The sequence below is a fragment of the Ammospiza caudacuta genome, chromosome 3 (assembly GCF_027887145.1).
Source record: "Ammospiza caudacuta isolate bAmmCau1 chromosome 3, bAmmCau1.pri, whole genome shotgun sequence".
NCBI classification, from domain to species: Eukaryota; Metazoa; Chordata; class Aves; order Passeriformes; family Passerellidae; genus Ammospiza; species Ammospiza caudacuta.
This window is the reverse complement of record NC_080595.1, coordinates 104,668,896-104,693,831: the sequence shown is the minus strand read 5'-3', so window position 1 is coordinate 104,693,831 and position 24,936 is coordinate 104,668,896. Positions and strand designations below refer to the sequence as shown.

Sequence of the window (24,936 nt, the reverse complement as noted above, 5' to 3'; positions counted from 1 at the left end):
TAAAAAACCCTAGCAGGAAACAACTCCAAATGAAATTATCTTGCCTATCTCAAGCCAGAAAGCTGGCTGTAATTTCTTACTTTCTCTGTTAACAGTAACAATACAGCATCACATCCTAGAACCACCAAAATTAGCAGTGACTCCCACTCAAGAACCAGTTTCCTGGATTCTAGGGTACAAGTGGTACTGAAGCCTGACTCTCTAATCCACCTTGCCATCTGGCAATCTACTGGTGAGAGCAACAAGAAAGCATGGAAAGATGAGACAGGCACTCTGCCCTTTTTAAAATATCAGTTGGGGTGGAACTGTTAACACATTCCACTTGTTATCCATTCCTTTTCCTTGGGAAAGATTCTTTGGGGAACTAGTTCTCTCCTTCTAAATTCCATTTAGTCATGAAAATAGGGCAGAAGAAATATGATAAAACTAGGAAATAGGCTCAAAGACATAAGTAATTCTTAGTCTGCAGCTTGGTCTGTTACACAAGAGGTACAAAAAATATGGGGTTTTTGTGTATGTTATTAATGCCTTCTACAAGTAATTATCAGAAGAAGAGAGAAAAACTATCACCTTAAGTAAGTATCCATAAAACAAGAAGAAAAATAAACCATGCAGTGTCAGCACTTCAATATGAATAGCATGGTTTGGAGTTTTCATGCCACCAAATTAATATATCCCTGGAATAAGCCATAAATTATAAGTTCCTTTAAAAGTGCTGCATTCAACATTTTTGGAAAGCTGTATCACATTATTTTATCCTTATAGATGAAAATAAAATATCATAGATGTAGACTTAAGGAATCAGCAGTAGTTTAGATAAAAGTGATCATGATTTGCTTCTGTTTGTTATATACAATCAGAATTAAGTCTGGAGCAGTAATATGTATATTTGATGGATTGCAAGAGCCAATTTTGCAAAGCTGAAAACCATTATGAGCTAAATCATTTGGGAGAAAGAAATTAGACAGGAAATGTGGATAATAACTGGAAAGTGTTTAAAAACATTTTACCAGAGGTTTAAAAAAAAGAGTCAAAGCTGGACTAAATGTTGACTTGCATAAAAGTGAAAAACTATGTAAATCAAAATAATTACACCAAAAAAAAAAGGCATTTACTAGAATATGAATTAGACAGAAAATAAGAACTACAGAAAATTGATAAGGATGGAAGCAAGAAGTAAGGTTTTTCATCAGAGTTAAGGATAACAAGAAAGATTTGTGGTCTTGACTACACACAACTGTAGCCATCTTAATAATATATGCAAAAATTTGTATATTGTGTTAATAAATCTGATCTCTCTTGGAAGGAAAAACAGACAAAATCAGTTCTCCTATAAGAGGACAATGCACTGCTGTTCATTCCAGTAAATCAGGAGAATGTTAAATAGCAATTTAAATCAGTAGACCTGCAGGATTTAAAACCCAAGAGATTTGAAAAAGCTGGCTGAAGAAAATTCCAAGCCATGGATACTTCTTTTTGCTAAGTCTGAGATGTCCCAAGAAGGACAGGAAAAAAAAAAGTGCAAACAGCTCACCAGTTTTATTTTTTTAAGTTACATGTGTAACCCAGGTGGTTGAAGCCCTTTCAGTCTGAGCTGAAATCATAATGTAAAATCTAATAGAGGGCTAGGGGTGTGTGTGCAATTCACCCTAAGCAAAATGGTTTAGTAGAAACAAGAAGTTCTCATAAGCCTTCCTGAAAAATTCAGCATATTTACTGCCTTAGGAAGTAAAAAATCAGGCAAATGTTGCCAGGCATATAAAAGACAAGGTGGGCCAGCAAATCAAAGTCCTTCAAAGTCTGCAAAGAACCTGTGAACAAAAACAGCACTAGCATCAGAAAAGTCAGTTTCTGTCAGAGCCCATACAGGTGTGAATAACCTTCCCACAGAATAAAGCACATTTGAAAAGCAGATCCTTCATCTTTTGTAGTCACACTTTTTAAGGCCCCCAAATTTGGCAGTTTTTGTAAACTTGTCTCTTCATTTCAAATGTCCTTTTTCCCAAGCTGATTTTCAGGCAAGGTTTTTCTGGCCTAGATGCAGGGGAGAAAGTCTTCAGTGAACCTGGTACTGTTTACTGAGGGTCACTCAGAACAAATGTTTTCTGTATTAATACAATTCTGAAACGGTGAACTAGCTCCTAACCAGGTAACAAAGTGAATAATTGGTACAACTTGCTAACTGGTTAGGGTTAACTGTGTGTAACATCTCCATTGATTTATGACTGTCAGGTTCACAGGTTACTTAGATTGTTCAATTTAGCACTTTTCCCCAGCTTTCAATTGAACATTTTGAACCAGGTGTTCAATGGATTGATCGATACAAAGTACAATAGGTCTCTGCACCAGTCCATAAACAAAGCTGATTTTTATAGCCTTGGTGTGATTTAAACCTTTCACACTTTAAAACATTCTGCAGCACTCTTGCCATGTAAGCATATGCTTCTCTTCACTTTCCTTAATTGACATCAGATTGTGCCTGAGCAACATGCAGGGCAATGAAAGCTGCTGTGTGCCTGGAGGGCCTGATCCTGCAAATGTGTGTGCCTGACACTGCATGCAGGTAAGTAACTCCTTTGATCCCAATGAGGCTATTCACATATATAACCCTGTTAAGGGGAATTAGTTGTAAGGGAAGGACTGACATTTGAATATTGAGCTTTGTGGTTAGGGAGAGCTTTCCTAGCACTCAGAGGTCATCGGGAAAGGCAGATCTCATTTGCTCAAAGTGACTTACGCAATTTGCACGAATTCTCCATATGTCAGGTTCCCTCCTCCCCATAAAAACAAACTCATATGTTCACCTTTGCAGCTTGCCCCCCACCTTGTGACTGTACATATCACATGCCATTTTGTAGGGATTCATGTTCACCTGCCAGCTGAATTTGACGTCTGGCTCAGGGAGGAAAAGGCAGAACATCAGGAGAGAATTGAAATACAGATGCAAGCCCCAGGAGTTGTCAGTCTGTAGACCCCTTACTGGATGCCAAACTCTGGGTCTGCACCAGAGCATTTGAGCGAACACACCAGATATCTCATCCCCCATTGCATGATTTGGCCCAGCTTTTACTCTTTCAATTAGCAAAAACTAGGGTTTCAAAGGTTTGGAGAATGAAGACCTTGAATCAGGTTTTGAGGAGGACCTCACTCTCAGTGCCGCTTGGAGTGCCGATGGCAGAGCAGGGGAGGCTCTTCAGTTCTGAAGCCAGGGTTACTCTCATGAGGGAGCTGAAGAGGAAAGGGCTGCTCCCACTTTCTTTCCCCAGCACATGTCACTGACCTGCCGTTCACACATACACACCCATCCTGAGTAAGTGCTGCTTGTCTGGCTGACCTTGGCCAGAGATTTCTCCAGTACAGAGAGAGTCTGTCTGAGTAAATATCCCTCAGGCATGTGGAAAATGGGTAGGGATAACAGATGAAGTCAACACATGGAAGAATTTACTGTCTTACCCGGAGGTAAGAGGCAGATCTTCCTTAAGTACTTAAACAACTACAAATGTTTTCAACTCAGTGTTGGTATAAAATAATAATGAAAATAACCAATCCTCCTTCCTTTTAAAAAGTGGGAAGAGAAGAGGAGGGAAGGGATAGGGGGCAGAGAAAGGTGAGGGGGGAGGAAGGAGAAGGGGAAGAGGGAAAAAGGATATCTCTCTGAGCTATCACCACAATGCAGCTTTCATCTCGCACACTAAAAAGGCACAGAAAATGTGAAACAGTTGCAAAAGTCTTAAAGAGCAAGTTAAATGACTACCACAGACCGGGATCTTTTAATATCTATTGAGCTGAGTGTCACAGACTACACATATTTTTGCATTTAACACAGCTTTAAATAGTATACATAAATGCATGTCATTGAGCAGTGACAGGAGAATCAGGCAAGTACTTTTACTTTAAAAATATCTTCCTTCTGTGTTGCTGTTTCACCTTGAAAAAGTGCCATATTCAGCATCCCAGGCCCTGGTCCCTGAGCACCTTCCTTTGGCATCAGTCCCTGTGGATCAGCCTCTTTGAGCCGAGCAGAAGTGTTTGAGAACAGGTCAAGTTTGGCCTCAGAGGGTGTATTTTGAATCAGCTTTCTCATGTTCTTACTCCATCAAAACCTGTGAAAAGGAAATGAATCACGTTTGGATTTCTGCAAGAAGTTGGGGATTATGCAAACTATTTCCTGGTACATTATAAGGAGAAATGCTTATTTTTATAAATAATGTATTTATCTAAAACTGTAGCCAAATAAAAGGCTCCCATTCCTTAGCATTTAGATACAGAAACTGCCATAATTTAACAAACTGCAAATGAAAACATAACTCCTTTATGAAGCTACCCTCATAAAATAGATTTTGTTACAAGAAGAAGTTGCTGTAAAATAGAAAGAGCACTAAGAGCAGAACAGTGTAAGTCTGGAATGAGATTTTACCTTAAATGCTATTCAGTAAATGAAAAGAATCATTAAATATATTACAAGATATTACTAGAACAATCCATCCAAGTATTTTTTATTGCCATCTTCTCTTACAAACTCATTGAAAATTTTGAGGGAAAGAGGCCGGAAAATCAAGAAACAGCTAGTTTCATAAGGAATGAATATATTTTTACTGATGATTTCAAGGCCAGTAGAGCTGCCACCAATGACCTGGGTGAGGCCCAGCGTTGCCCCTTAGGCACCGTAGAACTGGACAGCTGAGTCACAATGAATCTTTGTGACACTGATGTTCACTTTATCAGAAAAGGAGAGAGTCTGATGATGGTTTAGCCATTTTATTGTTGCCAGTGTCCAGATCTTAACTCGCTTGAATGTGAGGACGCTCCTTCTAGAGCTACATTTGCACCTGTGCAGTGTTTGCACAGTGTTTAGCACAGTGGGCTGCTTTCAGCTCTTGGAGACCAAAGACACTACGGTTCTGCTGCTAGTTATGATGAGCATGGATATGTTGGTTTTCATTCAGGAAAAGGTTGCTAGATTGTCATTAAGTAACAGACCCAAAAACAAGACAGAAAAATTGAATGGAATCATAAAATACAGAATATGCTGAGTTAGAGGGAGCACACAAAGATAATTAAAGTCCAACTCCTGGCTCTGCACAAGACACCCCAAGAAACACACTACGTGCCTCAGAGCATTGTTTAAATGCTTCTTGAACTCTGTCAGGCTTGGGCTGTGACCACTGCCCTTGGGACCCTGTTCCAGTGCCCAACTTCCTTCTGGGTGAAGAATCTTTTCCTAATATCCAGTCTAAACCTCCCTGGCACAGCTTCAGGACATTCCCTTGGGTCCCTTGGTGGGACATTGGTCACCAGAGGAGACATCAGCGCCTGTCCCTCTGGATCCCCTCCTGGGGAAGCTGCAGACTGCAATAAGGTCTCCACCTTCTCCACTCTCAATATTCCTCTGACAGAAAGTTGTCCAGCCATTTATCTGCTAAATAGCTTGTAGACAATAGTAGTGTATAATTAGAATCACTGGCATTTTGGTTATTTTTAAGCACAGGATTTACCTGAAAATAGCCATACATATGTTGCAATGATTAGAATACCACACTGTTTTAATTTTAAATTAACTTTTAAAATAAAAATTGGTGTAATAAAATAGAAGTATTTTTTTATTTTGGTGTAGAGACAGTTGCGTATGAAAATTATTTATAACTAGTTTATAACATTTGACAATCCCATTCTTGATCAAAACTAGAGATATTTACTAATTTAAAAATTCACAAATTAAGCCCTTTGAAAACTTTTGTACAAACAACTTCAGATCCTCAATTTCTAAATTTCTAATGGTTGTTTATGAAGTTCATTTTTATTTTTTGGTCATATCCCTAAAAGAACCCCAAACTATTAAACAAATGTTAGGCTGAGCTGTGTCCAGACAACAATAATGAATTCTGCAAAAATGGTCTTTTTGAAACTCTTCATTATTAGGGCACCTCTTATAAAAAAATATCTGCCCTGCAATATCTCAAATCTATTAATGTCTGTTATAAATTTCTGCTTTCTGCACTGGAATGAAAGACACAGAACTGCACTTCAAGGAATTAAATTCCATAGCCAGGTAGCTTAATTTGCCAATCCGTTTCATCCATAAAACATAGTCTACACACATGGATCACATTATTGGGAATTCAAAGGTGAATGAGAAAGAGCAGCTGAGTGAATAAGGAACAGAGGATGCAGGCATATCCCAAAAGCTTTTTCTAAACAAGTATCAAAAATCTTAAAATTAAACCACCACTGTATCAAATGGTCTCAGTCAGACACAAAATGAGCCATATTCAGGCATAAGCAAGGCCAGACCTCTTGAAACTGAGTGTTACAGAAAGGTCTCAGCTCCAGAAAAACTCCAGTGGCGTGTTAAACAAAATGAGACATTAGCATTTAGACACAGACAAAACAGCCTGGGATGTAAACCTGCCCTAAGTTCCTGGCAGCTTCAGACAGAAAACACACAAATAGATGAAAATCTATTTTAATTACTCACCAGAACGCTGAAAGAACAAAGTAACTCACTTTTATAATGGCATTTTCTGGAAAAAAAAATATTCCCAATTCAAAGAACAGCTGATGAAAAAATTTCAAGACAACTTCAGTTAGAAAAATCACAGTTACTACTTTATAAACAGCATTTAAATGGTACTCAGAAGGCATTCCTAGGAAGACTGCATCTGCCAGTAAACTGTCCCAGGTCATCTATAGAGCACTGGTCAAACACAAGAGCCTGAAGCCTGGTCAGCCTTTTATTAAGAGAAGGACCTTTTTGAGAACTGTAGAGCAAATTAATTGATTTGGTTTCAGGTAAGACTATCTCAACCCTTGTTTTCCACATTGCCTCCTGCTGTGGAAATATTACTTTGTCATGTATACAGTGCAGAGAGCTTCAGGATGTAATGAATATTGAGCCAACATTTCTCTTAGTGGCCAGTTTTCTAAATGTGGGCAGGCAATCATATGCACATGCACTAATCAAGCTTCACTCTTTCCACAGGAGGCTGCTTAAAGAGATATATGGTAGTAGGATTTGTTCTGTGTTGCTCAGGGACTAGGGAACAGATGGAGAAAATTTAATTCCCAGGGCCTATGGCTGCTAGGGGATTCCCTCGTGCCACTTAAGTCTTTGAAGTAAAAAGAAAGAAAGTTTCTCAAACCACAAAAAGAAAATTTTACTCCCTACTAACTTGTCTATTTATTTTAAAAAACTCTTTCAGCAGAGAAAACATTTCTCTGCAGCAGATATAACAGCTGCCCCAAATCTGTGGAGCAATCCCATGGTGTACACTTGTGGCTGTCCTGCCAATTTCCTTTTTAACTAAACCACAAAATGATGGGATGCCAACCACAAGAGAGCAAATTATTCTGATGTTCAGCACTTATGTGTGGAGAATATTAACTGACCCCTTTTTTTGATTAATTGGACCTTTTAATGCCATTAGGGACAGGGTTAGGTTATAGTTTCCTACTGAGTGGGACAGGCAAGTGGCACAAAGCGCTTATAAATCACCCAGCTCACAGGGGCTTCAGCAGCCGTGTAAATATACAGATGTGGACAAAATAAAAGTTAATTGTGTTGTTAGTCACATGAACAGAAACACATAGACAAGTGTTACTTTGAAGAAAACAAGCTAATTTTAATAATGGTAAATGCAGTTGTTATTGATGACAGCTGGCTGCTGGACTGAAGCATCTCAGGGTTCTCAGTCAGAGTTCAGGAAAGCCAACAGGGCTTGGCAATGTAGCACAGAAGTCACCAGCACGAAGTGTCAGACAAGTGTGGCTGTCACCAGGCAAGGGGGTGATGTCTAGGACATAGCTGTCCACTCTGAGAAGCCTCCTGCCAGGGAATGCTGCTTGTTTATTGCACTTTGAGCAACCAAAAATGCAAGTATTGAGGCTGCTGCCAGGAGAGGACTGAAGACAAGTCAACAAGAACCAAATTCTTGTCCTTTTTTATAGCCATGGGGTTTGCTTCTCTTCTCTCCTCTGGCCTCTAATTTCCAGTCAATATCTAAGAGAACAAATGAAGATAATATTTAACCTGCAATTTAAGCCATGGCAGAAGAAAAAGTGACCAAAGTAGTGTTGGGGATATTTTAGCTAACAGAGCAGTTACCTGCTCTTTTGTTGACTCAGCTTAAAAGAGTGAAAAATGTTTGTATTTATTTTAGGAAGACATCAAAGGAGCATCCTTCCAACCTTGACTATAGCCTCTAGGTACTTGTGGTGATTACTGCAATAGAAGCTCTTTTTTGAACTTATTCCTTGGAATAGGAGTCTAGTTTCTTTGGTCTTTCCTCTTCTATCTCACCCTGTCAGAGAGTGGAAAGCAGTTGCATCCCTGAAATTAAAGTCCATACAAAGACTCATTTTCAGGTTTCAGTTCAATACATACAAGGACTTATTTGCAGGTTTCAGTTCCCAGTGTGGAGCTGGAATGGGATGAAGGGGGATTTAATTGTGTTATAATATCCCTGCCAGAGGAGCAGTCTGGAAAATTACATAGCATTAGGATATAATCTCCCCTCTATCTTATGACCCCCATCTTCTCACTTCACCTGCTCCAGTCCCTCAGAAAGTGGCCAGCCCAGCTGAAGGAGGGTGTTTGCAGGCTTCATCAATCCAAGAATGTGAATTGGACTTACAACCCCTTTGTGGGAACCTACCTTGAGGCGCTCCCTGGATTTGCAGCAAAATTTCACCCTACACATGGCCTCTTCACCAAAGTTCCTCATTCAGTGGCTTAAACTGTTGGTTTCCACCAAAACTAGTGCAAACCCCAACTTGTGCCATAGCATCCTCCAACTACAGGTGGGGAGAGTGCAGACACAAACCCTGTGAGATCCTGCACACTCTCCCTTCACCCACCCTTGTGTCCTAAACCCACAGAGGGACAGCCAAATGCCAGGCACTGAGGGCATGCAGCCCCATCCCACCCTGCAGGAAGCAGCAAAGGTCAGGGACAAGGAGATGATCCTCTTGGGGAGAATCTAGGTGAACATTCCATGCAAGGAAGCATGCAGCATTTAACCTCATGGCTGTCTCTATGCAGAGATCAAATTGCCCCTTCTCTGGCAGAGCCTAGCACAGGGACATCCCCAGGCTACAGGGATCATCTGGGCTCAGCAGAGAGGGACTGTAGCCCCAAGAGAGGGTGTGAGAGGTGAAAGCTGCTTGGTTCCCTCTCTTACATGCTGCCCCAATGCACAGGAAAATTAACAGCAGAAAAAGGCACGTGAAAAAAGGAGAAGTGCAAATTACCTTTTCACTTCACAAACGAGGAGGGAGAGGCAGGACAAACTCCTGCTCTCAGGTCCAATTCCTTTCATGTATACTTCCTGGGGCAGTACAGTTATGTGCCTGCCTAATAACTCAGTCTAGCTCCAGGTAAGCAGTCATTAGTTTTCTTGGGAAATGCTCAAGCAGTACGATACAAAAAGTGAGTAAATTTATTCAGTCCTCAGTGCTGAAGTATATATAGAGATGTATAGATAATGCACATAAAAACACAGATACAGGGGTACACACACATAGAGAATAATAAAAATAGATAAATCTGGTACTACTTTCTGTAGGGTTGGAATGGAAAGAAAGAAAGAAAAAGAGGGGGACATATGAATTTAATAAGCTCAGGCATAATTGCCATGAGTAAATGTTAATGCATAGGGATGAACTTTTATTTTTACTTTATACATATTAATAGTCTGCGTCTTTGTGAAAGAGCGACATCAGACATTGATAAATTTGACAGAAGTGAAAGGAAAAAATGGTTGCACTATTAGGAACATTCCTGAGGTGGTGTTGAATGGTGGCTTTGATATATCAGCCTTCAGTTTCTGAGGACATTCGTATTAACTTGTGTGTACATCCAGAATTCAAATGAGCTGCTCCTTTAGATGCTGACTTTTAGCAGCAGTCCCACCAGACAGGCTGAAATCAAACCTACAGTTTCAGAATGTGGTGTAGTATAATTTTCTCAGTACAGTTTGTGCCTGCTGACTCTCTCAGAAGATTAGAGAAAGGGGAAGCATATAGCAGGTCATTAAAGATCCACACAAGGCTGAAGAGTGAAAAAGAATCTTCAATGAACACACTGCTCCAAGTACACCCTCGTATGCCAAGAGATCCATGCAAGGCTGTGTTTATAATATTGCTAAAAACAGAGAGATGACAAATTCCTTGGAATGCATTCACTTAAAGGCAAGTGAGTGCTAACCACTGACATCTGAATGCCTCAAAAACATCTGAACATTGGTGCATTGCCCAACATGGATGCTCTTTATAACCCTTCAGGAAACCTCTGAGAAAACAGTGCTACACCTGCAAGATATGTATTTGTCTGGAAACATCCTACCAGTACAGTAAGTGTCTGAGAATCTTACAGTAAAGCCAGCATGCACAGGTGCATCACATGGCTTAGGATTCACAGTGAGGAATAAATACAAAGCTGAATCCATGCATCTTTTTCTCATTAGTCCATTGCTTTTAAAAACTAGACATCAGGAGGTTGGAATTTTAAGGTGGGAGTTAATACTACTGACACCCACTTCTGAGCAGCTTCAAACCAAAGCGGGGATAAAAAACAAAAAACAACCAAGAAAGGAAAATATTTGGGAAGTGGTAAAGAAGGCAGCCATAGAAAATGAATATATAAAGAGAATAAACAGAGATGAGTGAATGTGTGCTAGATTATATTAATTATTTTACCAGAAAATTTTGGTTTGAAATTTGGGCAATTCAGTGAGATTTCTGTTATAATGTCTGCTTGCAAAAGACAAAAGGAAAATTCTTTTTTAAAAAGTAAAGTATTGAATAACCATTTTCCCCTCCTTTTCCTCATTAGAGTGCAAGTACTCTCTTTGGAGACAGATACAAAAATTAGAAATAAATATTCACCTTTCAGTTCAATGCATAGGAATTAGGTTTTTATCCACTTTTTATCTAGTTTCATACAACAGTTAAAATATTGGATTTTTTTCCCTTTTAAAAATATCAGTCTCCTTTTGGTAAGCAAATGTAGGACATCATCTATATTTTTACCTTTTTTTTCAGGTGTCAACCATAAGACTTCTGGCGAATTAATTAGCCTGTATAGCCAAGATTATGAGTAGCAAACTAGTAACAAAGATTAGCTCTTCTATGCAAAAAAACCCCAAGCATTTGAATCTATTCAAGACAAACAGTTATCAGACCTACTGTATATTTGAATCTCTCAATGCCTAGTATCACAGCATGCCTAGTAGTTAAAGATAATTAAAGTAATAATACACCTGTTAACTGTGGAGATACTGTACCTAGCATCAGACTGCTTAGAATTACTAACACAAACTGGCTGAAGGGTTGAGGATGCGGTTTGCATGTTCCTGCTGGCAAAGAGAAGCCTCACACCCTCATCCTGTCATCAGTGAAATAAGGCAAGAGTCCTTTTATTTCAGAGCAGAGGCCACAGCCTAACAGACCAACCATCTCACTGATTTTTTTCTTCATAATCAGGTGGACCAATTTCCCTCTTTTTTACCTGCCAGAAACAAGTGGCTTTTTATTAATATCTCTCTTAAAAGTACTCCAACTGCTTACTTGTGCTCTAAATTGCTGCTAAGTGATGAACTCATCTTTTACCTTCTCTTAAAGAAGCAAGCCTCATCAAGACGGGATCTGAGTTTTCCCTCACCCCACGTTTTCAGCATCATCAACATCAGCATTTTAAGTAAGCATCACTGTCTAAAGAGCAGATTGCTTATGCATGACAGAAGTGCTCAAATACTGTGCTCCTATTCAGCAAAAAATATATTCAAAGACCATAGATAAGCAGAAAGACATTATTTAAAAGATCCTGGTTTTAGCAAGCAATATGCTTACTGTAAGGAGAGAGGTGTTTTATTTAACTGGCAATGACTACACTTACTCTGAGCTGGCAATAGCCTGCAACAACAAACACATCCAAGTGTTTTATGCAGCCGTGGATACTCATTTTCCTCCTCCTGCAGATACATTCTTTCTATGTGTCCAGTGGCTAGAAGCCAAGAAACTCATTTCACGCTTGGTAATTCATTGCTAATCAGCGCTAATCTGTTTGGGAAAACATGTATGGCTCAAGCACAGAGAATCAGATCACTTTGGCTGCTTTGTTGGTGACAGTTCACCACGAAGAGCAGCTCTCTGACCTCTTCCATGGGACCCACATCAAGGTTCACTTACTCATGTAAGTTGTTCCATACCAAGAATTTTTCTTTTTGAGATGTGGACATTTAAAATGAAAATAATAATGAATTTTGGTACAATGTGCACCAATTTCACAATTCACATCTCTGGGATCAGTAGTCACTACTAATACAAGTTTACCACTGCAAAGCTTGTGGAAGCCTTCCTTGGTCCTACAGAGATATACTCAAATGAAAAAAAAAAAGGGGGAGAGAGCTTTGTAAGGAAGGTGCCAGCTTTGCTTTGAATTTTTGGCACTTGAATTTCCATGGGGCAGATATCCATCAGCCCAACATTTTATATGGGCAACGATTAGGAGCAAAATTTGTATCACAGAATCTCAGAATATGTTGAGTTGAAAGGAACACACAAGGATCATTGAGTCCTACTCATGGCCCTGCACAGCACCATCCCCACAAGTCACACCATGTGCCAAAGAGCATCATCCAAATATCTCTCAAGCTCTGTCAGGCTTGGTACAGTGACCACTTCCCTGATGAGCCTGTTCCAGTGCCCAACCACTCTTCTGGGCGAAGAACCTTTTTCTAATACCCAACCTAAACATCCCCTGACACAATTTCTGGCCATTCCCTTGGCCATTCCCTGTCACTGGTGACCACAGAGAAGAGATCAGTGCCTGTCCCTCCTCTTCCCCTCACAAGGAAGTTGTGACAGCAGTGAGTGAGGTCTCCCCTCAGTCTCCTCTGGACTAAACAGACCAAGTGACCTCAGCAGCTCCTCATACAGCTTCAACTCCCACCTTTCACCATCCTCATGGCCCTCCTTTGGAGAAGGCCATTAAGGTCCCCAATGGTTTAATGTCTTTTATGTATTGTGCCACCCAAAACTGCCCCCGGCACTTAAGGTGAGGCTGCCCCAGCGCAGAGCAGGACAATCCCCTCCCTTGCCCAGCTGGTGATGCTGTGCCTGATGCCTCTGAGGACACGCTTGGCCCTCCTGGCTGCCAGGGCACTGTTGGTTCATGTTCAACTTGCCAGAACCCCCAGGTCCCTCTCATGGGACTGCATTCCCCAGTCTGTATGTACATCCAGGGGCGGTCCACAAACACAACCCAGAAAATTGCAGCTTCCCCATAAAAACAAATGTTGACTGGGAAGCAAATGGAAACAAATACCCCAAACTTAGTGAAATCTACCAACACTTGGCTTTGAAACCCTGGGAAGATGCTCAGACAACAAATATTGATTTTACTTCATGCAAAATAATGTTTATGTTACTGCTGCAAGATTCCGTCCCTGATACTTTCCCGTAGGCGTTGAGCCATATGTTCCTGCAGTACAGCAGAGGCACAATTGAGCTCCTCTGCGGGACGGCGCCCTGCCAACGCCAGCGCTCTCCCAGGCAGCAGCACTGCAGAGAGGAGCCAAGGCACACGCAGGCTGTGGGCACTCCTGCGTCTCACCCTCCATCCCAGGGCTGGATTTTGAGCCGAGGCTGCTGAGGCATGTCTCAGCTCAGCTTGACAGATCCGTCGGGTGGCTATTCAAATGCGATGTTGTCCCAGTCTCATCTGGAACGCCTGCGTGACAGCATTTCCCACTCATCCAGCTTTTTTTTTAGTCATTAAAAATAAGACAGCGCGAGCCTCTGAGAAACCTGTCTGTAAAATAAAGGTCTGCATTAAAGCCAGGTATGAAAAACTGTCTTCCTGACAAGCAGTTGCTATTTGGAGGTGCATCTATCTCTCAGGAAATCGGTTATGTGCCAGCAACAGAGAAACAATCCCATACAAACAGCAACATTAGGGGAATCTTAAGGCTAAAATTTAAGCACTAAAAAGACAGAGTGCACCTCAGGAAAAGCTAGATTAGCTACCTTATCACTGCTTGCAAGCATGCATACAATATTACAGCCCTTAATTAAGCAGATATGTTTTCTCTCTGATAGAATGAATCAGATGGTCTTCTAGATTTTTTGTGTTTAGCATATATTAACAATTTATCTCTTTTCTGTGTGTCCATCATTTAATTAGCATAAAAGCCCCCTAATCCAATGTTTGCTTGGTCATCTTCATGACATATACTCCTATCTCAAAGGTACTCATTTTAATAATTTCATCAGTACAGATGTACAATGCATTCCACAAGACATTTTTCTCTTAAGAGACAGATGTACTTCTTAGCAGTAATTCATTACTTATTACCTCGCAAGCTGTTTTTCAGACAAATAAGCTCACAGTTCCATTACTAGTATCTTTTAATGATGTTTCTGTTTCAGATTGCTTTATCATTGGAGTCTAATCCAAATTTCACTGAACTTTCCCTTTAATTTTAGTGAAAGGTTCTGTTCTTCATTTTCCAAGCAGCTCAAAGCACATCTCAGGAAAATCTGTACACTATTTATTCAAAAAGACATTTTAAAATAGAAAGCAAAATATTTCTTTAGCATTAAATCGCTTCTCTAATGAGCAAAACCTCCTACAGAGGATTTTCACTAGTTAGCTGACAGCACATCCTAGAACACAGTAAGTGAAAGAAACCTGCATGCTGAATGATGAATGGGAGCAGGGTGTTTTCAGAATTACTTCAGAGGGCAGCACAAATGAGTTTCATATGTAGCCTTGCAAAATCATCATGTTGGGCAAATTTGAAAACTTATTCAATATGGTAATGTTAAGCCTGAGAACAGATAGATTACTGAGGGTGTTAGAAGAATAAGGTGATCTCTGGATCTCTGGGCTATGCACCAGCTATTCCATGCTTCTAAACACAACAATGAATCTTGAAAGATTTCATGCTAGGGAACACAGTCTGTAAAGAGACATAACACTGAAAGGCAGAATCTCTGTAGAGTGACCCTTTCCTTTATTGCATTCTCCTGAGATTCCACCTGGATTACTGCATCCAACTCTGGAGCATCCAAATTAAGAAGGACACCGACCTGTTAGACAGCTTCAGAGGAGGGCTACTACAGTGATCAGAGGGCTGAAACATTCCTCCTATGAAGTCAGACTGAAAGAGTTGGGTTGCTCAGCCTGGAAAAAAGAAGGCTTCAAGAAGACCTTACAGCAGCCTTCCAGTCCATAAAGGGGACTACAAGAAAGCAGCAGAAGGACTAACCACAAGGACATGTAGTGATAGAACAAGGGGAAAATGGCTTTACACTAAAAGAGGGCAGGCTTAGATTAGATATTAGGAAGAAATTCTTTACTGTGAGGGTGGTGAGGAACTGGAACTAGTTGCCCAGAGGAGTTGTGGATGCCCCATCCCTGGAAGTGTTCAAGGCCAGATTGGATGGGGCTTTGGGCAACCTGATCTAGTGAAAGGTGTCCCTACCATGGCACGGGAGTTGGAAGTAAATGATCCTTAAGGTTCCTTGCAACTCAGGGCATTCTGTGACTGCCCTGCAGTTCTCTGTACTAAGCATATTTCTGATTACTGGAGCCCTGAACTTCACACTGCAAAGGACTTAGGTCTTTGAGGACCTTCTGAAAACCATAACTTATTTTATAAAGTCCTTGATCTTGTGCATTTTACAACCACAAACCTCTCCAATCATGCCCACTCATTAAATTGATTGGTACAAACTATGTGCACGTGTGAAAGCCAAATCAAACTGGGATTTCACTGTGATAAACATGGTGATCAGAAAATGCCAAAAGGGAATAATCTGTTTAGGCATGAAGCAGGAATGCCAATATCCCCCCAGTTCAGTGGTCGTCCTTAATGGTTATGAGATTTCAATACTTCTATCATGATTCACTCTTGAAAGGAATTCTAAAACTTTTAAAGGATACTGAGAATATTGCTGTGTAGAGAATTCACCCATATCTTACCTCTTGATTTCCTCCTCTCACTTTTCTCCAAACTTAAAAATTCTGGTGTTTTTTGCTGTTAAGTAGATTCTATGGTTTCAATGATTTGGAAAGAGTAAATGAGAAATTTTTAAAAATTAAGTATTTTAAACATTAACTTCATAACTATGTTCTATTAAATTAGGAATATTAAGTACTAGTCCCTCATACTTCATACAAAGAGAAGGGAGGAGTTATCCTACGGGCACCTTATCATGGGGGACAGCTATGCTTTTCAAAATAGTCAACCAGCAAAATACTAATTATCTATAATTTATTTTTTTTTTTCTATAGGGTGGGACTGTAGATTGACCCCTTGGTTATTAGAAACTGAGAGGACTTCTTAGACAATCAATTTTCTTTCCTTGTCACAACAAACTTGTTCCCTGTAGTTTCTTCTGTAATTACTTATTCAGCAGTTTATTAAAACATAAAAAAGAAAAGGACTTGTCATTCTTTTCTGAACTTTTACAAAAGAATGAAGAGATTTAAGCAAGAGGAAAAAAAAGAGATCCTGTATTCCTGTCTTATCAATATCAGAAAGTCATCCTAATAAGGATTATTCCTACACTGACGCCACAGCTCTTCCTGTTTCTATAAAACTATTCACAAGTTGCATATATTTCCATATTTGATCTGCATTAATATTAAAATCCTCCTGAAGTTTCTGGAAAGATTTACATGTTTTATCATCAGATAAATCCTTTATTATCTTGTCCCAAAAGTTCATTCTTCTTTAAAATGCAATAAATATTTAATTTGAACAAACAAAGCAAAAGCAATTAAGGAAAAGAGGTGCCCTAAGAAAAAAAGAAATCTGAAGATTGAACTCACAACTGCATTTGCTGTCTGTGTAAGAATTTCTAGAGTCATTATCAAATAGAAAAAGAAGTAGCAAACACCAAATCTCATATGTAGAAGTCAGAAGATATACCAGGGTATTATCCTCAAGCATTACATTACCATGCACTGATATATTGGATGGATGAGTAGCAGAAGAGACAGGATATTGCTGTGGTTGCTGGAGACAGAATGCAAGAGGCAGGTGGCATGACAGGACTGAATAGACAGCAAACCCTCTGGTAACCCTGGCAGGAGGAAGTGGTAAGCAAAACTCAGTATCTTTTGGACTTGGTTTCCCAGGAGCTAGAAGGTGTTGAAAGGTTTTATTTATTTATAGTCAATCCTTTGGAGTTATAAATCTCACAAGAAGCTGCTCAGGAGACCAGAGACTTCTCAAGAACATCACACCTTGTGTTGCTTCAGCACTTTGCATCCACCTTCCTAGAAGTGTGCAGAGGTTTGCATGGAGGAAAGGCATTAACAAGAGAACAGGGGGAAGAGAGGAGGACCCAGAAGCTCTTCTTTCATTTGTGCAAAAATACTACAAGAAAAGAGTGAAATAGATTTAAAGGGAGATAATGATAAAAGTGTTGGGACTTGTGTCTGAGGCAAATTTCATTGTCTTTAAACATAGCCTAGATCTCAAATACAATTTCTATTTCACTCAGAATATACACAGCAAATGCTGCTGGTCTCACTCCTGATCTTTCCAAGCAGTTTTCTCCTACAGTAAAAAAAAAAAAAATTCATCTTTATCTTGACTATCTCTCTTTTTGTCCCTGCTGTGCCTTGCAATCCCCATCTCTGTGCCATCTGTCAGTGAGACAGGCCAGGGAAATACAGAACCACTGGTACTTACAGCTCTTGAAACTTCTGGATAAATCATTAGAGAACATGCTATAGGGAACAACTTCACAATGACAAGGAAATAAAATCAATTTTATAATAAGTATTCTTGAATTCTTTTTTCCATAGGGTCAATCCTCAGTCATTCCCATAGAAAACTCTACCCAAGAGGGAGGAAAAGAGAAAAATTGTCTGAGGTTTCCCTCTGAGAACATTTACTTCTTCCTTGGAAGTGTGGGAATTTGATCTCCATGCTCTGTGGAGCAATGGTGAGGGGATTAGTCTACAACTCCATTAGATTTTCCCAGAGCCACAGAGGCTGTGCAATTTCTGGCTCTTTTGTAAATGATAGTTTGCTCAAAAGGCCTCCAGTTACACTTGAAATATAGGACAGGAGTCACCACTTTAGCTATAGACCCACACAGAGAACCCAGAGACAGAGGAGTGAGGTGGTGCCTTGGGGTGCACAAACACTTTTAATTTATAAACCATGCAAAAAAAACAACAGGGGTTGGGGGGCTCTCAGGTAAAGATTATATGGAAAAATATGTTTTCTATTGACATTGTTACTTTAGAGTGGAGTTGAAAGTTTCCTAAATAGGAAATCAGCATCCAAACTAGCACTAAAACATTGGTGCATCATGCAGGACAACACTGGGCTTTAGTACAGATCTTATTCTCATATAAAAAGCCACCAAGCCACTGTGCCTCTAGGATTGCTATCTGCAGAACACATAATCTTTAACATGTCACAAGTCTTTCTTGCTCTCAGAATTCGTTTCATGTGATATCCTTCTCCTTCTATTTCCATTTCAGAGTAAGCTCTTTTACCTCCTCCCACTCCACTAAAATGGTGATGTGTCCCTGCAGCTGAAGGTAAGGGGGAGTCACTGATGTTTTCATGCTTCTGGAAACACTGTGCAGATGACCCACCATGCTGACTACCTGAAGACTGCTTTTTTGATCTGGTACTCACATTTTCTCCTCCTTTGCCACTTCCCAAACATGTCCATGTGTCATTCTCTGTGCGCAACACTGGTTTTCAGGATTTTTTTCTATGTGCAAAGAGTTTTGACTGAGGTCACTGGGTTTTGTTTTGAAGACCCCAGGATTTAATTTGTCCTTTCATACCTGCAAAGAAGGCAAAGTTCCATATCAGTATCATTCATCAAATCTGTGATTTCATGATGGTAAAATGGTGGATATGAATCTTATTACCACAGTTGTTCCCTTGAGCCTCGGTGGTGGAAAAAAAGGGCATCAAACCATATATGAATAATTGCTGTAGTCTTTGAGGTCCCCCTGTTGTACTCATATAAATGGAGCATCAGCAAAAATTATTATCAGGTCAGGTAACTCTAAGGGTGAGATCCTCAGCAGATGTGAATCACTATTACTCTAATTAAAAAAAGAAAAGGTCACCATTAATGTCACTTTAAGATTTGGATTTAGGAAGCATTTATCTTACTCTGCTCATCTGAATTTATGAGAAAGCTGCACTTAAAAATTAAATTGCATTTGAGAGTCAGGAAAAAAATCAGCTTTACATGAACAATTAAATGTGACAAAACTGTACGAAACAAAATTCAGGACTCTTGAATTGCTAGGTAATTTATCTTAAAGAACATGCAAAAAGGTGTTTCACTGTCATAAGAAGTAGTCTGGAGATAACATCAAAGCTAATATAATACCACTGCTGTTACCCTTCAAAAAAAACTTTATCTGCAGTTAAAAGGATAAACTGGGCACATTAGAAAGGTAATCAAAAATCTAAAATTAAATAGTTTTTAGTGTCCAGTTAAATTAAATGAGCAATGGAACAATCTAAGAAAATACAGCATTTCATTTCATGACTATTAAATGGATGGCTATCGGTGCTTGTTATGATTATAAAATCACACTTCAGATACTCACATCTCCCCACTTTTCAACTCTTCCAAAGTTATAGCTCTGTCACTTCTCTATAGTACAAAAATACAGCACAGCTTCTTGCAATTTCCTGAGACACTGCACCTGTAATATATTCATGCTAATTGCTCGAAACTCATGCATACAGATGACAAAAGAAGCTGAGCGGCAATTCAGCTTTTTCATGCAAAGGAAACATAATTGTTTTATAATATGCTGTAAGTTTTGAACCTGCAGGTTAAGTATTCATTTAATTACTTAGGGAGAGGTTGCACTTCTACTCCTCTCCATGTAGAAGAGGCATACTGCATTGGTGATATGCCAGGAGAAGGGTGAAGAGGAGCTCAGATTTTGAGTTTTCCTTCCTGTCTCTCTTCTTCCTGCATCTCTTCTTCCTGCATCTCTCCCTTTCTCCTTATTGCTTCCAGTGCCTCTGCTCATCCACTTGCCACTGATATTTTCAGAAAAAAAGTTATTCAAGCCAAATATGTTGAAGAGCAAATAGAGGAAGAGGAGAAGAAATGTGTTTCCTGCACAGATATCTGGTTTCAACACAGGTATCTGGTTTCAACACAGGTATTATTAAGTCTCCTAAATAAGATCATTTACTAGTTAAGGGATTTTATTTCAGACCCTATCAACAGAATGGCAGGAAAAAGAATGGTTTCAATACAAAGTCAAAAGTATTTTGGGTTTCTGATAAGAGACCTACTTGTCGCTGCAACAGCAGACCTGGCAAGATGCATCAGTAGCAACCAAGTATCTCCTTTGGCTCATATCATTGAAGTCTGCATTTTACAAAATTGAGGAAACAATTGAAAAATTTACATCTAGATTTGTGTGATCCAGTAGTTTTAATATATTGTCTGCACCACACAGAGTCATTAACTTTGTCTAAATATACTTACTACATTAAAAAAATCATCAAATGTCCTGAACATGGCTTAAATTTTCAAAAGACTTCAAGTAATTCAAAGGACCAGTTTCCATTTGTACACCCCAAGTAGTAAAGAGACTTAACAGAATTAAGCAATACACGTTCCTTATAGTCCTAAACACACCTCTTACAATACTCATACAATTTTTCTGTGGATAGGCATATAATTATGGAGGCAACAGAAACCTGGTGAGCAGTGTATGGATCACACTAGTAACAAAAAAATTTCAGGCGAAAGGAATGGTGCTCATATGTGTCCAGAGAGACAAAGTCTCTCTTTAGAGCCATTAAGCTCCTAAATAATCTCAGCCACTTGTATGATACAAAACACCAGATCTACATTTTTAAAGATGTAATGGTAGCCCCAGAGAAATAAGAGCTTTGGGGTTAGATCACCTTGTAATAGTGTGGAGAACGGAGTCCAACTGCTCCTTCTGACCAAACCACAGCCTGAGCTTGAGTTCAAACCAGCACCCCAAGACAGAATCCCAACAGTCAGCATTCCCTGGGGTAGGAAAATTCTCTCAGACACCAACACAAGAGTTTCCCCTCCTCATAGAAATTATTTGATATGCAAAGGACTGAGGTAAGGAAGAGTGTCTTTAACCCCAGTGACTAGGAAATGTATCTAAGATGGGTGTTCAACTCCACATCTGATAGGTATCACTGCTCCAGAGCAGGAATCTGAACCTGGCTCTTCTACCTTTCTCTCACAGCTACATTTACTTTGAGCATGTTGAGACCATGCTGGTAACATCAGGTCCATAGCAAAGACAGTCCCATTTTGAAGGCTTCAAGGTTTTAGCCACAGCAGTCCTTGAAGTAGATCTCAATATTTAGGTGAGTTTGGACAGCAAAATCTTGAGCATATACAAAACATAACATGCTAAACTAATAGTCAGGAGATAAGTGACAGCTGAGGAGTAATTATTCCAATGGTACATGAATGCTGGGACAAGGTGATACCTACATTCTGCAGCAGATTATGGTGACAGAAAAGCTTTGAGCTGACTTTCACAGTACATCCACGGAGTTCAGCACAGCACCATGCAGAGACAGTCACACAGGTCTCAAAGGCAGCCTAGCCTTTTTGGTATGGCAGAACATGCATTATTAAATTCAATCCCTGTTTCTCAGCAGAGCTAATTAGTTCAGGTGCAGCTCAACGCTGCTATAATTATAATCCATCTGCTTCCAGAGCTAGCTAGTTTGGGTGCTGAGAGCTTGGAAATTTCTCTGCAGTACCCCCTCATGGGAGAGGGCATGATACTATTATGTCCTTAGGTGTGAAAAGAGATGGATTGACGCTTTGGTCTCTTTGATGATGCGAGCCTTAGCAGCCTAAATCCTGCCAAGTTAAATCCTCTCAAGGGACAGATTTTTTAAGATGTTTAAATAGCTAAAGCCCCAGGTATGGCCCCAGTGAGATTTTTGAAAAATGCCTCATAAGCACTAAGTGTTTGTTGGTGGTAAATGACTCTGTAAGGCAGCGCAGCAGTGAGAGCCCCATGTCAGACACGCAGCCGAGGCAGTCTGCCGCAGGCAGCAGCCCACGGTGCCCCAGCTCTCACCAAAACTTTGTTGTGCTCAGGTTGGCTCTGCTGCCTTGCAATCCAGCGTGTAAGTGCTAAGACTCATTTGGCTACACAGAGAATATCAAGCCTGTCTGCTTCTCAAGAAACAGATAGTGACAACTCAGATGAATGCTAATTTAGCACGCAGTATTTGCTCGCTTTAAAATGAAGCCTGGATCCAAAGACTACTGCAGAGAATAGACTATCTCTCCTCCATGTCAATTCATATTGGATCAGGCCTTGAATTTGTGGCATGAAGCAATTGGTATAAAATAGATTAGGCAACAACTTCCTTTATTCAGTTGTACAAGTTTTTTCAAGATGAACTGATTGCCCACATTTGTTTCATACAGGCAGCTAAATCATCAATACCAACAAGACTGGCATTAATCAACAGAATTACCTCCTCACTCTCACAGGCATTTAGCCTCATATCACTTCACAAAGGCTGTCAGGGACTGTCTGTAGCTTCAAGCACAATACAGCAGTTCCACAGCATGTTTTTCCAGACACTGGAATCATCCATATGCATTTGGCCTGCAAGCTTTTCAGCAGCACATTTTCAGTGAGAACATTTTCAGTGACCACATGAACCCTGCAGCATGTTCTCCCCCCATTTGCTTTGTTTGTCCACCCACCACCACATATAGGTACCTGTAGATACATATGTGCATATGTGACCAGGGAGTGTGTTCTGCTTCCTTGTGTGCTGTGCAGGTGTGACTGACACCTGCATTTAACAGGATGGCATCTATGTGAGCATCTGGGTCACTGCCATTATTAATTTGACACTCCACACTGCTATCAGTGCCAGCTCTCCCAGTATTTTTCTCTCAGCCTCTGCTTGCTTTCTGCTTTCCAGGGGCACTGGCTAAGGCTGCTGAGACTGTTAGACATTGATTGAAACTCAGCCAGTTTCTACTTATTTAACCAATATGCAGACATTACTTTATGAAATTATTTTAGAAAGTGACAAAGGGAGCTGCCCCACATCACCAGCTCTTAGGAGAAGAGCTCTGCATTTCTGCTCTGGTTCGGTTATGGCTGTCTCACTGCCAAGCTACTCTCAGAGTGCAGACAGCTTCCTATGCCTTTTCAGACATGAAATAATTACTTGTTTTATATATATATATATATAAAGATTGCTGCCTATTACGTGTGTATATTGAGTCTTGCTGTCCTATCTCTCACACTGCACTGCAGCTTTGGACCATGTGAATGGAATGCTGTGAGGTGGCACCCCAAATGCCTGTGTGAGCCCAGCCCTGTGCCCCAGCTCCACAGCCATCCCCACCAGCACCCTGTGCCACCCCACAGCACTGGGCTCGCTTGCTCTGAGGAACTCTGGCTCTCTTAGGACACTCCATCAATTGCAGCAGGCTCCCACAAGGCAGATCAGACTGAAAGGCAGTAATTAGTGACTGAGGTGGTAGAGAGCTGGTATAAGGGATTTTTGCCCATTTCTGTGCAAGGCTAGCAGTTTAACTCAAAGCATTCCCTGCAGTGGTTTAGGTTGTTAAAGCCTGACTGTACTGAACAGAGGGAGGACTCGCAGGCAGTCACGGCAGAGAGGCATTTTGAGAAGCTGTCTCCACTCAGTCACCTCATCTAGGCTGTGAGTGACTCAAGCCTGTGCAGTGTACATTCGAGCAGGTTAGTTAAAACCACTGACAATTAAAAATAACCTCCCTGGTTTTGCACTGGGCAGTGGAAAAAATGTCACACAAATGATGAAGCTCAGCTGAGAAACCAAACCTAAGAACTGAAAGTCTGGCTGTGGCTGTGGAATGAGCTGGACGCAATAAAAAGGGATCAGGTTGTTCTCAGGTCTGAAGCTCAGCATTAAGGTGTGGGCCAAAATAAAACTCTCTTAGACATGACCATAAGTCATTCAAGAAGTCTCATGAGCCTCACAGCTCCCCTGATGACCAACAGGTCAAAGACAAATGCAGCAAAGGAAAAGGAGTTTTCCAGAACTCAGAATTAATTTTTGCTTTACCTTTTTTCCTTGGTTCTTCCTTTCCTTCTTTATCATTTTGTAACCTTCTCTCTGTAGAAAGAGAAATGTCATTTCAGTGTCTGCTTTAGCTTTAAATTTGAAACTTTCAATTTTTATTTTCCACCTCTCATTAATATGTTGCAGATGACTTATTTTATTAATTGCCATATATTTTACTAGTTTATTTATTTTTCTGGGAAATAAATACTTTCCTGACCTGTTCCAGTCTTGTACTAATGCTTAGCCAAATATCTTAAGGCAGTGAAGGAAAAAACAAACAGCTGAACATCTGCTGAAAAGGTTGGAAGGGTGAATAATCTTTAATAGCTTCTAATGAGCTTCCAGAAATATACTGCAAAGGAGCAATGCACAGATATGAGTTCTAAAACCCTTACTTTTAAGAGCATCCTGCTCAGTTATTTCACTCATTTACAGGCAGGAACAAACTCAGATGCAAGAATATGTTGCCAGATATGTTTAAAATGTACCCTACAAGGACATATCTCTTTCTTCAAGCAATCATTAATTGTGCTTAGCACTGCCCCTGCCTTTATGTTTTATTGGTACAACTCAGGTCAGGAAGACAGGAAGGAGTCCCTTATCAGAGCTGAAGCTCTCCATCATTTTGGGGCACCACTTGTCTGTCTTGGAGCTCCACAGAGGCAAACTGAGTGAGTACACATAGGAGCCCACCTGCAACCTGCATCCAAAGGTTCCTCTGGTGATGCAGATCAGTGCTGCCCCTCGAAGAGAGCATTAGAACAACAGGCTCAGCAGTTGAGGCAGCTGTACAGGCATAGAAAAAGTGTTGCTACTATTCCCCTACTTA

At 40.3% G+C, this 24,936-nt stretch overlaps 1 long non-coding RNA gene across 1 annotated transcript; it reads right to left on the bottom strand.

Moving 5' to 3' along the window:
• Positions 1-3,862: 3,862 nt before the first annotated feature.
• On the bottom strand, positions 3,863-24,160 carry LOC131556340 (uncharacterized). The gene is made up of 4 exons (XR_009274613.1): positions 24,108-24,160; positions 18,666-18,820; positions 6,476-6,521; positions 3,863-4,103 (listed from the first exon to the last, which is right to left on the bottom strand). It is a non-coding gene; the product is annotated as an uncharacterized LOC131556340 (long non-coding RNA).
• Positions 24,161-24,936: the final 776 nt, after the last annotated feature.